The sequence below is a fragment of the Amblyomma mixtum genome, chromosome 1, assembly GCF_055824585.1.
Source record: "Amblyomma mixtum isolate Tamu chromosome 1, ASM5582458v1, whole genome shotgun sequence".
Classification (NCBI taxonomy): domain Eukaryota; kingdom Metazoa; phylum Arthropoda; class Arachnida; order Ixodida; family Ixodidae; genus Amblyomma; species Amblyomma mixtum.
In genome coordinates, this window is record NC_143012.1 from 167,963,990 (window position 1) to 167,976,527 (window position 12,538).

The following is a 12,538-nucleotide window of genomic DNA, read 5'->3' on the forward strand; positions in this document are numbered from 1 at the left end:
TCTTGTTACCAAATGCCTAACAGATACCTTAGGGCCTGGCTACAAGGTATCCAAAATGTCCAGCGGCGACCTACTCCTCGAATTCCGTGAGAGCATCCAATGCTCGAAACTCTCAAACATTGCTTCCATAGGGGACATCTCTGTCTCCGTGACTCCCCAACGATCTCTTAACACAGTTAAAGGCGTTATCTCAGAGGCTGACCTCATCCATCTAACAGAAACCGAAATGCTTGAAGGACTTTCAGATCAAAATATAACTGACGTGCACAGAATCAAAATCCGCAAAGACAACAAAGAAATAGACACCAAACACATGGTCCTCACGTTTAACACCAGCAGTTTGCCCGAAACGATCGATGTTGGATACCTGAAAATCACCGTCAGACACTACATACCGAATCCCCGCCGCTGTTTCAACTGTCAGAAGTTTGGCCACGGCTCACACAGTTGCCGCGGTCGCAAAACCTGCGCTAAATGCGCTTCGAAGGACCACCCTTCTGAGGAATGTGACGCAGCACTACGCTGCGCGAATTGTGAAGGAGATCACGCTGCATACTCCAGGGCGTGTCGGTCCTGGAAAAAGGAGTAAGAAATCATCACCATTAAGACTAAAGAAAACATTTCATTCAAAGAAGCGAGGAGGCGTTTTGCGCTTACCAATTCATTCTCCTTCACAGCAAAACCAAACTTCGCTGATGTGGTGCGCGGGGGCGTAGCACCACACAGCGCTCCGGCACCTGCCGCGGCCACTTCCACCGCGCCTGTGGCAGTGCCATCCACGCCCCAGGCCGAGACAGCGAAAGCTGCTCTGCCAACTACAAGCCAGGGAGTGCCGGCCCACAGGTCAGCATCCCGCAGGACTTCCCCCCGCCGGGGGAGGCCTGACACCCACACACCCGCGGCTTCTTCGCGGTCGTCCAGCACCTCTTCCGAGGTGATGGACCAAACTCCCAGCCCGTCTGCTTTACAGCGGCGGAACAGCTCTCTTGAGCGAAAAAAAGGCAGGGCTACCATAACGGCCCCAGAACATAAGTAAACCTCTCGTTGCTCCTACCCCAAAACATAAAACATGGCTTTTCTAGTTCAGTGGAACTGTAGAGGAATATTGAGAAATTACGATGACATAAAAAACATTTTAGGGTCAATGTCACCCGTAGCCTTATGTCTCCAGGAAACCAATCTAGGTCCACAACATATGAACATCCTGAAGCATTATAAAACTTTTAGACGCGATCGTGAGCAGGCAAATAGACTCTCTGGAGGCGTCGCGATTATCGTACAAAGCGGCGTTCCTGCTCGAGAAATAAAACTCAAAACAAAACTTGAAGCCGTTGCGGTCAGTGTCGTCAGCCATAAAACAATTTCTCTTTGTTCTGTATATATTCCTCCACATTCTACATTAACAGTCCACGATTTACAAGAACTTATCAATGAACTTCCAGAACCGTATCTAGTAGTTGGGACTTTAACGCTCACTCCCCTTTTTTGGGGAAGCGAGCACTGGGACTCTAGGGGTCAAATAATCGAAGATTTTATCCTCACAAACAATGTATGTCTTTTAAATACAGAAAAAGCCACCTACTGCTCCCCTGCCTCGGGAAAAGTGACCTTTTTAGATTTGTCTTTTAGCTCACCTTCTGTTTTTAATGATTTTAAATGGGATGTCATTGACAACCCATATGGCAGTGACCACCTCCCTATATTAATCACTTTAACATCCCCACCGGAAATAATCCCCACAAGGCCACGGCGCTGGAAGCTTCACCTCGCCGACTGGTCACTTTTTAGAGCAAAGGCAAATTTAGAAAATATACTTTTAGATAATCTCTCCATCGACCAGATAAATGAAAAGTTCACTAATTGTATCATAACTGCCGCACTCACAGCTATTCCACAGTCGTCAGGAGTGGTGCAACAAAGTCATAAAATATGGTGGACAAAAGAGTGCAAGGAAGCAAAAAAACTACAAAACAGAGCTTTGGGTAAATTTCGCCGGTACCCGACACATGAAAATCTCGTTAATTTTAAGAAGGCAAGCGCCAAAGCTCGGTACGTCCGTCGGGGTGCCGAGAAAGCATCATGGCAGAGTTATGTTTCATCCATTAACAGTCAGATGACATCTAAAAAAATGTGGGAGCAGGTTCGCAAATTAAACGGTATCTTTTCACCATTCACAATTCCGCTTTTAACAACACCTGGCATACAAACAAGCATACAGGAACAGGCAGACATATTGGTGGAACATTTCACTGCAGTTTCAAGTTCATCACACTACACGCAGTCCTTTTTAAAATACAAAAATACAGCTGAAAAACAGCGGCTGCCAACAACTGGAGGTGCAAATGAAAAATACAATAGTCTAATTACCCGCCAAGAAATCAACAGAGTACTGCCGGAAAAAAAACTGCTCCAGGACCCGACCATATACATTATGAAATGCTTGCACATCTTTCTGAGCCTGCCATAGAAGCACTTTTGAGATTCTTTAACACAGTTTGGATGTCAGGGAAAATACCAGAAGCCTGGAAGAAAGCTATTATTGTCCCGTTTCTTAAACCTAGTACACCCCCAACCTCTCCTAGCAGTTATAGACCCATAGCCTTAACCAGTTGCCTCGCCAAATCCTTCGAAAGTGTCCTAAATATAAGACTAACCTTTGTTCTGCAATCCTGTGAACTGCTTGATATCCATCAATGTGGATTTAAAAAAGGATGCTCCACTACAGATCACCTAGTCCGTCTCGAAAATACAGTCAGAGAAGATTTTATACACAAACAACACTGTCTTAGCGTCTTTCTTTGATTTAGAGAAAGCATATGATACAACCTGGAGGTTCGGGATCCTCCAGGACTTAGCTGAGCTCGGCATTCGTGGCAGAATGCTGAACTCCATTAAAGACTTTTTGTCTAACCGCTCATTTAATGTCCGCCTAGGCTCGACCCTTTCGAGGGACTTCATTCAGGAAAATGGAGTTCCTCAAGGGTGCATTTTAAGCACAACTCTCTTCGTTGTAAAAATGAATTCTATTAGAAAAATAATCCCAAGGTCCATTATGTGTTCAATGTATGTTGATGATCTTCAGATAGCGTGCACATCTTCCAATATATCCACATGCGAGCGACAAGTACAGCTTACAATCAACAAAATGGCAACATGGGCAGACAAGAATGGTTTCCAGTTCTCACCACAGAAAACAGTGGCCTTACTTTTTTCACTCAAACGAGGCTTGCACACAAATCCAACATTACACCTCAACCAAACCGAGCTGCCTTTCAAAAACGAACACAAATTTCTAGGCATCACCTTCGACAAAAAACTAACTTTCCTGCCTCACATAAACGCACTGAAAAAGAAGGCGTCGCTAGCACTGAACATACTGAAAGTCCTATCACGCAAACACTGGGGTTCTGATCGGGTATGTCTTCTACACATTTATCGCTCTGTAGTACGTTCCGATTTAGATTATGGTTGCATAGTGTATGGATCAGCAAGGCCATCGTACTTGAAGCGACTGGATCCTGTGCACAATTCGGGATTGCGCCTTTCGACTGGTGCTTACAGGACGTCACCCATAAATAGCCTGTACGTCGAAACCAATGAACCACCACTTGCAGACAGACGAACAATGCTCACATGCTCATACATTTTAAAGATCCGTTCCCAGCCTAAACACATCTGTTACCCACTCGTTACAAAGTGCCCATCCCGAACACTATTTACCAACAAACCTCTAGCAATCAGACCACTTCTTCTCCGCTTTGAAGAGAAATGCCAAGAACTAGACATAATAAACGTATTACCTAATATTGCCCGCAAACCTGATCCACTCCCGCCTTGGTACTGCCTACCATCTGTGTGCGACTTCACATTAACACAATTTCAGAAAAAACATACTCCACATGAACAGATATTACAGGAATATTTAGCACTCAACGAAAAATACGGAGAATACGAAGCATTTTATACCGATGGATCAAAATCGGCGCACTACGTGGGAAGTGCTGTAGTTCAGAATAATTGGGAAAAAATAGTACGGCTACCTGAGTGTACATCCATTTTCACCGCCAAGTGTTACGCAGTCTTGGTGGCTGTAGAAAAAATAATAAATCAGAACATTCAGAACAGTATCATTTACACTGATTCTCTGAGCATACTAACCTCACTTCACCATAGCAATGCAGTGACACCACTAATCGGGGATATCATACACAACATAACAAGCGCGATAATACAGGTACAAGTCATAAAATTTTGCTGGGTTCCCAGCCACATAGGAATCGCTGGCAATGAGAAAGCAGATGAATGTGCTGGAAAAGCTCGGAACAAAGAAATCAAGAAAGTGAACATCCCCTACAATGATTGTATGAAGTTGGTACAGTGCAAGCTAAGAAATAAATGGCAGTCGCAATGGAATATTGAAAGAAATAATAAGCTACATTTAGTAAAACCCATCCTAGGCGAATGGAAATCATGCTCACACCAAAAACGATTCATCGAAGTTATTTTATGCCGTCTCCGTATTGGACACACACATCTCACACACAACTTCCTACTTACAAAAGAAGACAAACCTGTTTATGAAAAGTGCGGAGATGAACTAACAGTAACCCACATATTATTCTCATGTACGGAACTTGAATCTATAAGGAAAAAACATTTTACTACCTTTTACAAAGAACAGATTCCTTTTCATCCAGCATTGATTTTAGGCAAAGATGCACTTGTCAGTATACCCTGTGTTTTTAGCTTTTTAAGGGAAGCCAGTATTCTTCACAAACTCTAATTTACTCACCCTGTGCTTCACTACATACAGTTATACACCTCAGCCACTTTCTCAATCATGAGAGGAAGGCTGAGGTATTTATCTGAGCTGTTGGGAGCCTCGAAATCCTTGCCGAGCCAAGGATGTCTGCGGAGGCGACCCAACCTTTAAAAGTTTCTGCTCTCAGACATTTTTAAAATTCTTGTCTTTCATCAGCTAGTTAGTAAAAATAACTTTTAGGCCCTTTACACCACCGTTTTTATCCACTTTGTTTTCAAACTCTGACCAAGCCAATTTCTCCATACCTTGTTCTTGGCGCATGATAGCCTTAGCTGCTTATGCGCCAATAAATTCAACACAACACAACACAACAATTTCAATTCCCATGTAAAAATGTTAGCACTAAACGGACAGAGTCTTAAACTCCTGGGAGAAAATCCACTTGGTTCTGTGCCATTCGAATCAAACTGCAACTGAATGTGAAATGAGTTGACTCATTGACTTTGACCAGAACTAGTGCGCTGATGGCGTAGCCCGAGAAATGTCTACTGGATGAGACCAAATGAGGTCTTTCAATTCGTGTGGACAACTAGGTGCCTGCCGAATTGGAGCTGACCATTTGCTGTCGGCTAATTTGAGTGGTCCAAATGGTGTTTTCCAATTGGTATTCTCCAATGACGTCGAAAACACATTTGGAAATATGCAATTGTTTCCATGTGGAGATTTCTAATTGGAACCCAATGGTTTTTTCGACTGGGACATGGTCGCAGTGAAAGAATGTGGAAGCTGAAATGATACAAACGCGGCAAATAGTTTTCGGATCTATCACGTGTAATCACGTTATTTCAAAGCATTCTGCTCGCTTCCAGCAAGCATAGAAATCGCAACGTGTTCAGCGTGGTTATAGGAAGTGAGAAGGACCCGTGCCGGCAGCGATGAGTAATAGCTCGTTCAAATAAACAGAAATCTTCCAACTGTGCGTTATCTTTCCAACCAGGACAGCGCGCGCTTCACCCTCGCCGTGCCCCCGCCGAATTGCGCGCCTGACGTAGCAAATAGAGAAAGCGACCCCTACTGCCAAACGCCGCAGGTAATCAGCTAGTCCGCTGCAAGCGAGAAAAAAGACGGCTGCAAGCATGAAAGGACGCGCGCACTGCGATGTCTCGACGCCAGAAGCGCAACGTCAGACGGCGCAGCGATCCAGTTTTATCTGATTCTGACCGCCTCTCGCGTGCCGCGACTTATCTTGCCGCCGGGTGTACCAGTACTCACCCCATTTCAGTAGAAGACCAGCCAGCAACGAGCCTCACGCGGCTAGAATACTTCGTGAACCAAAGCCGCCACTCCTTCAAGGACCTGACTGGGGGCCTTCTGCAGTTAACAGCTCGGCCAACCTGCACCACTAGCGATTCCTTTCGGCTACTGTGAAATTCTGATCCAAATCGCCCCACGCTCTTGCGAGACGGGGGTTCCTCCATAGAACATTGATTAAAATGTCTTCTTGCTGCCGCGTAATATGAGAGGTAAGTGCCCGTGAAGCCATGGCGCCTTTGTACAATGTTAAGTAATCGTCTGCATGCTAGGCTGCATAACACCATATAATTTTACAGGCATTGTGGTAGAAAGCAAATTATTCCCTCCCTCACAGCAGAAGATTATTGTACACACAAAGAACAGCAAAAATACGCACTTTTTGAGCATGCAGAACGGATAATGCGGCAACCATTAGTACCTTCTGCTCAGACAGGCTGCAGCTTGTCACGCGAAATCGACTTTTAATCTATGTGACGCACGACGTAGCCGACATCGTGTGTTGCGCAGAGACGACCTTGGCACGAGATTCCCACGCCAAAAACAATTGCAGTCCATAACCGTCCATACCTGCAAATAATTTTAACGCGATAAGTATATCGTCTGTTGAGCCGGGCTGCCGCTCGCGATGCGAACTTACTCTGCACCGTCGTAAACACACGACAAAGCAGACGTTGTCCGCTGCGACGAGGTGGCCTTGGCAGTTAGCGCTAGCGGCTACATGACCCTTCAAGGCGTTTTCATGCACGTTAGCGCCACGAAACAGTGTCCACACGAGCCAAAGAGAATTTAAAACAATGTGACGACTTTTACGAACATACAACTGAACATTAAACACCTCCGTTTTGTTGATATGTTTCCGACACCGACATGAAAAGCGCCATTTTCTTGACGGCTTAAACCGCACTCGCGCTCGAAAAATGAATAACTTGAAATAAGTGCCATCAGTCTTGCAGTGTAAATACTCATTGACTCTAGTACGTACGTTACGCTGCTTGAAATAAAAATAAACATCTCTGCAATAATTAACTACTAATCAAAGATATGAAACTACTGCTACTAGTGAATCAGCAGTGGTAAATTGTCGCTTCTCGGAGTGAATGAAAGCTTCGCCGACAAAAGTGCCAAAAATTACGTAGGAAGACCATACCGAACCCAATTTTTTCGACGAAAAATATTCAAGAAGTACACAAGTCAAATGAGCCTTCGCCCATCCCTCCGTCCAAGATTGACCGTAAATTACAGGCCCGCAAATGGTGTATCTTTCTGTGGTCGCCTAAATTTTACTGTCTATGATATTAAGCATGAAATGCTTTTAGCCCCCGTTGTCGGCAGTGTGGTGACGTCACGCCGAGACCGAGAGCCATCATCCGGGCACTGAAATTCACTCATCCGGGCACTGAAATCCACTCATCCGGGCACTGAAATTCACTCATCCGGGCACTGAAATCCACTCATCCGGGCACTGAATTCCAGTCATCCGGGCACTGAATTCCAGTCATCCGGGCACTGAATTCCAGTCATCCGGGCTCTGAAACGAGAACATCCGGGCACCGTACGAGACTTAACGAGATTTAACGAGACTCTCTAAGCCCTCCTAAGCGACCGGCATGCAAGCGCCGGTTGGTCTCCAAAGGAGTCACAAAAAATAACTGCTGCCAGTGCCTTCTCAATGTTTATCAAGATATCAGTCGCTGTGCGTTTGATAATGCACAGAATTATAATTTCCGATTTCTAATAACGCGTGCAAAAAGCACATAAATGCCACGATACACTTCGTTGTCATACGTGATCTCTTAGGGGCTTCGCGCATCGAAGCAAAGCCGCGCAGGCGCACAGGGGCCCAGGGGAGAAGCGCTGCGTTCAAAGGGCAAGGCATCGCGGCGAACGGGTGGTGGCGTTTCTCCCTTCCACTACGGTGCGGTTCGGGTGTCCACCGAGATGGCAGAGAATTACTGCCCCATTTCCTTTCCTCAAAAAACCTTGCGTTCAAATGGCAAGGCATCGCGCTGAACGGGTGGTGGCGTTCTTTCCTTCCTGTACGGTGCGGTTCGGGTGTCCACCGAGATGACATTAGGCCCGTAAACATTTCATGCTTACTCTACTCTCGGTTACGGGAGAGGCAGAGATTTTTCTTTACTTTTAGCCACCGCGGTGGCTCAGCGGCTATGGTGCTCGGCTGCTGACCCAAAAGACGCGGGTTCGATCCCGGCCGCGGCGGCTAGAATTTCTTTGGAGGAGAAATTCTAGAGGCCCGTGTACTGTGCGATGTCAGTGCACGTTAAAGAACCCCAGGTGGTCGAAATTTCCGGAGCCCTCCACTACGGCGTCTCTCATAGCCTTAGTCGCTTTGGGACGTTAAACCCCATAAACCAACCAACCTAAACCAAACCATTTCTTCACTTTTACCAGTTAACAGCAATGGAAACAAAGATCTCAGTAAAGGAAGCCAAAATAAATGGTACAGGTCACGGAAGCAAAAGGCATGAAGATCGCTGATTACGAGAGAGAAAGGAATTTTGATGAGGGAAAGGTGGAGAGGTCGGCCGGTGGTAACATGGCCCTGGCCTACTACTCCACACAGGGGAAAGGGAAGAGGAGGAAAAGGAAAGTGCGAATGAAGGCTATGATGGCATAATACAATGAGTTTCACAGGTGATGTCTACACACACACACCACACTGGCTGGCACTCGCATCGCGGTTAGTAGACGCACATAAAACTCATAAAACTGGTGTCTTCAACACAAACACCGACACATGTCATTAACCATGTAGGTTGCGCACAGGCAGTCACAGACGAGTATCCAGGCCTGTTTTACACAAAAAGTTGAGCAGGGCCTTTATCACACGCCACCAATCAGAACGTCTCGTCCTGGCGCCCAGAAGAGTTTCCTCAGAGAGAGGGCGAGAGTCCAGTTGTTTCACGGTCGCCTCCAATGTTCTTCTTGCAGCAGTATAGTTCGGGCACTCGCAAAGAAGGTGTCCAATAGTCTCTGGAGTGTGGCACTGTGCGCAATTTGGGTTACTTTCGATGGCGATCTTGTGAAGATAGTGTTTGGTGTAGGCAACGCCAAGCCGTAGCCGGTGCAGTAAAGTCCTATGACGTCGCACCACCATAGATGGCAAATGTAATCGTGAGCCAGCGTCAAGCTTACAGACGCGGTCCTGCTGATACTCGAATCACGCCAGTGCGACTGCATTGCCGCTTGCATTAAATGCGCCAAAAAGGCTCCAATGTCTGATCTAGAAAAGGTTATCTCAATGAAAGCACCATCACTATGTGCCATACGATACTCGTTGTCAGCACGCTTGTTTCCCGCTATGCCGCAATGGCTCGGTATCCATTGAAACTTTATGATATGGCCGCGGTGGAAAGCTTCGGCTAACAAAAGCACAATCTGTTGAACCAGCTGCTCGCATGCCCTTGGTTTTAGATAAGTTTGTACGACCTGCAATGCCGATCTCGAGTCGCAGAATATAGTCCATTGCTGCGCTGGCTGGTGACCAATAAAAGGACGGCTTCTCGTATGGTTGCCAATTCGGTTGTCGTAGAGGACGTTTTGTGCATGAGCCTGAAACGATGACATGACGCATTTCCTGGCACTATCACCGCTGCAGCTGAAGAAGTGGTCGTCACGGATCCGTCCAAGAAAACATGCTGGGTGTTAATATACATAGATGTAATGTATGACAGCGCCAGCTATTTCAGTCATCATCATCATCATTTATTTACCCTTAAGGGCCCTTGGCTTAGGGCATTACATAAGGGGGGGGGGGAGGTCGTTTCATAAACAGTGGTCAGTAAAATCAACAACATTCCTCCCCGCAGGGAGGCGTCTGCAGCATGCAGACGTTGGTGAGTGGCGACACCACGGGGTTAACCCGAGCATCCGCAGGGACATCCCCGCAGGGGGATGATGGTGAACAATGCGTCACCACGGACCCGAGCATCCGCGCTTAGCCGTGCGTGGCATCGCCGTGTCCGGGGAAAAGGGGATCCTGGTGGTTGAGCCGATGCCGAGCGTTTGGACCCTTAAGGCCCCTCGGCGGAGGCAACACACCACTTTGGCCCCAGCTTCCTGTAGACGGCACCTCCGGCCTGACCCGACCGGGGGAAATCGGCAGTCGCCTTTTCCTGTCCTCCCCTCTATCTCTATCTTTCACTTTCCTATTTCCTTTCTTACAACTTTCCTGTATCCTCCTCTCTTCTTCGTTTTTTCCTCTTTTTCCTGGAGGCGAGGGTTAACCGTGTGTGACCAACTACCCTGAGTTGAGTCATATTAGGTTATAGTTAAGGTGCACAGCTGGCGTGGGCAGGACTTTCTTTCAGGTTCCTGTCGCATCCCCTTGTTGGACTCCGTAGTGGGCGGCTGGCACCATGACCGAAAAACATTAATTTTTTATGGCTCCCCCCCTTTCCAAACTTGATCGCTCTCTCAAAAAGAGTGCGGAACGAAGCAGCAGACTTTTTTTCGAAAAAGAAACCGACATTCACTAAGTTTCATCTTATACACAGTAACTGTGAACAAAAGCAAGCCCGATTCATATCCCCATTTCTTGTTACCAAATGCCTAACAGATACCTTAGGGCCTGGCTACAAGGTATCCAAAATGTCCAGCGGCGACCTACTCCTCGAACTCCGTGAGAGCATCCAATGCTCGAAACTCTCAAACATTGCTTCCATAGGGGACATCTCTGTCTCCGTGACTCCCCACCGATCTCTTAACACAGTTAAAGGCGTTATCTCAGAGGCTGACCTCATCCATCTAACAGAAACCGAAATGCTTGAAGGACTTTCTGATCAAAATGTAATTGACGTGCACAGAATCAAAATCCGCAAAGACAACAAAGAAATAGACACCAAACACATGGTCATCACGTTTAACACCAGCAGTTTGCCCGAAACGATCGATGTTGGATACCTGAAAATCACCGTCAGACACTACATACCGAATCCCCGCCGCTGTTTCAACTGTCAGAAGTTTGGCCACGGCTCACAGAGTTGCCGCGGCCGCAAAACCTGCGCGAAATGCGCTTCGAAGGACCACCCTTCTGAGGAATGTGACGCAGCACTACGCTGCGCGAATTGTGAAGGAGATCACGCTGCATACTCCAGGGCGTGTCCGTCCTGGAAAAAGGAGAAAGAAATCATCACCATTAAGACTAAAGAAAACATTTCATTCAAAGAAGCGAGGAGGCGTTTTGCGCTTTCCAATTCATTCTCCTTCACAGCAAAACCAAACTTCGCTGATGTGGTGCGCGGGGGCGTAGCACCACACAGCGCTCCGGCACCTGCCGCGGCCACTTCCACCGCGCCTGTGGCAGTGCCATCCACGCCCCAGGCCGAGACAGCGAAAGCTGCTCTGCCAACTACAGGCCAGGGAGTGCCGGCCCACAGGTCAGCATCCCGCAGGACTTCCCCCCGTCGGGGGAGGCCTGACACCCACACACCCGCGGCTTCTTCGCGGTCGTCCAGCACCTCTTCCGAGGTGATGGACCAAACTCCCAGCCCGCCTGCTCTACAGCGGCGGAACAGCTCTCTTGAGCGAAAAAAAGGCAGGGCTACCAAAACGGCCCCAGAACATAAGTAAACCTCTCGTTGCTCCTACCCCAAAACATAAACATGGCTTTTCTAGTTCAGTGGAACTGTAGAGGAATATTGAGAAATTACGATGACATAAAAAATATTTTAGGGTCAATGTCACCCGTAGCCTTATCTCTCCAGGAAACCAATCTAGGTCCACAACATATGAACATCCTGAAGCATTATAAAACTTTTAGACGAGATCGTGAGCAGGCAAATAGACTCTCTGGAGGCATCGCGATTATCGTACAAAGCGGCATTCCTGCTCGAGAAATAAAACTCAGAACAAAACTTGAAGCCGTTGCGGTCAGTGTCGTCAGCCATAAAACAATTGCTCTCTGTTCTGTATATATTCCTCCACATTCTACATTAACAGTCCACGATTTACAAGAACTTATCAATGAACTTCCAGAACCGTATCTAGTAGTTGGAGACTTTAACGCTCACTCCCCCTTTTGGGGAAGCGAGCACTGTGACTCTAGGGGTCAAATAATCGAAGATTTTATCCTCACAAACAATGTATGTCTTTTAAATACAGGAAAAGCCACCTACTGCTCCCCTGCCTCGGGGAAAATGACCTTTTTAGATTTGTCTTTTAGCTCACCTTCTGTTTTTAATGATTTTAAATGGGATGTCATTGACAACCCATATGGCAGTGACCACCTCCCTATACTAATCACTTTAACTTCCTCACCAGAAATAATCCCAACAAAACCGCGGCGCTGGAAACTTCACCTCGCTTACTGGTCACTTTTTAAAGCAAAGGCAACTTTAGACGATATAGTTTTAGAAAATCTCACCATCGACCAGATAAACGAAGAGTTCACTAATTGTATCATAACTGCCGCACTCACAGCTATTCCTCAGTCGTCAGGAGTGG

General features: G+C 46.8%; 1 pseudogene; it reads right to left on the reverse strand.

The window, feature by feature from the left end:
* The window catches only part of LOC149369719 (uncharacterized), a 29,464-nt pseudogene that overhangs the window by 9,543 nt on the left and 7,383 nt on the right, over positions 1-12,538 (reverse strand).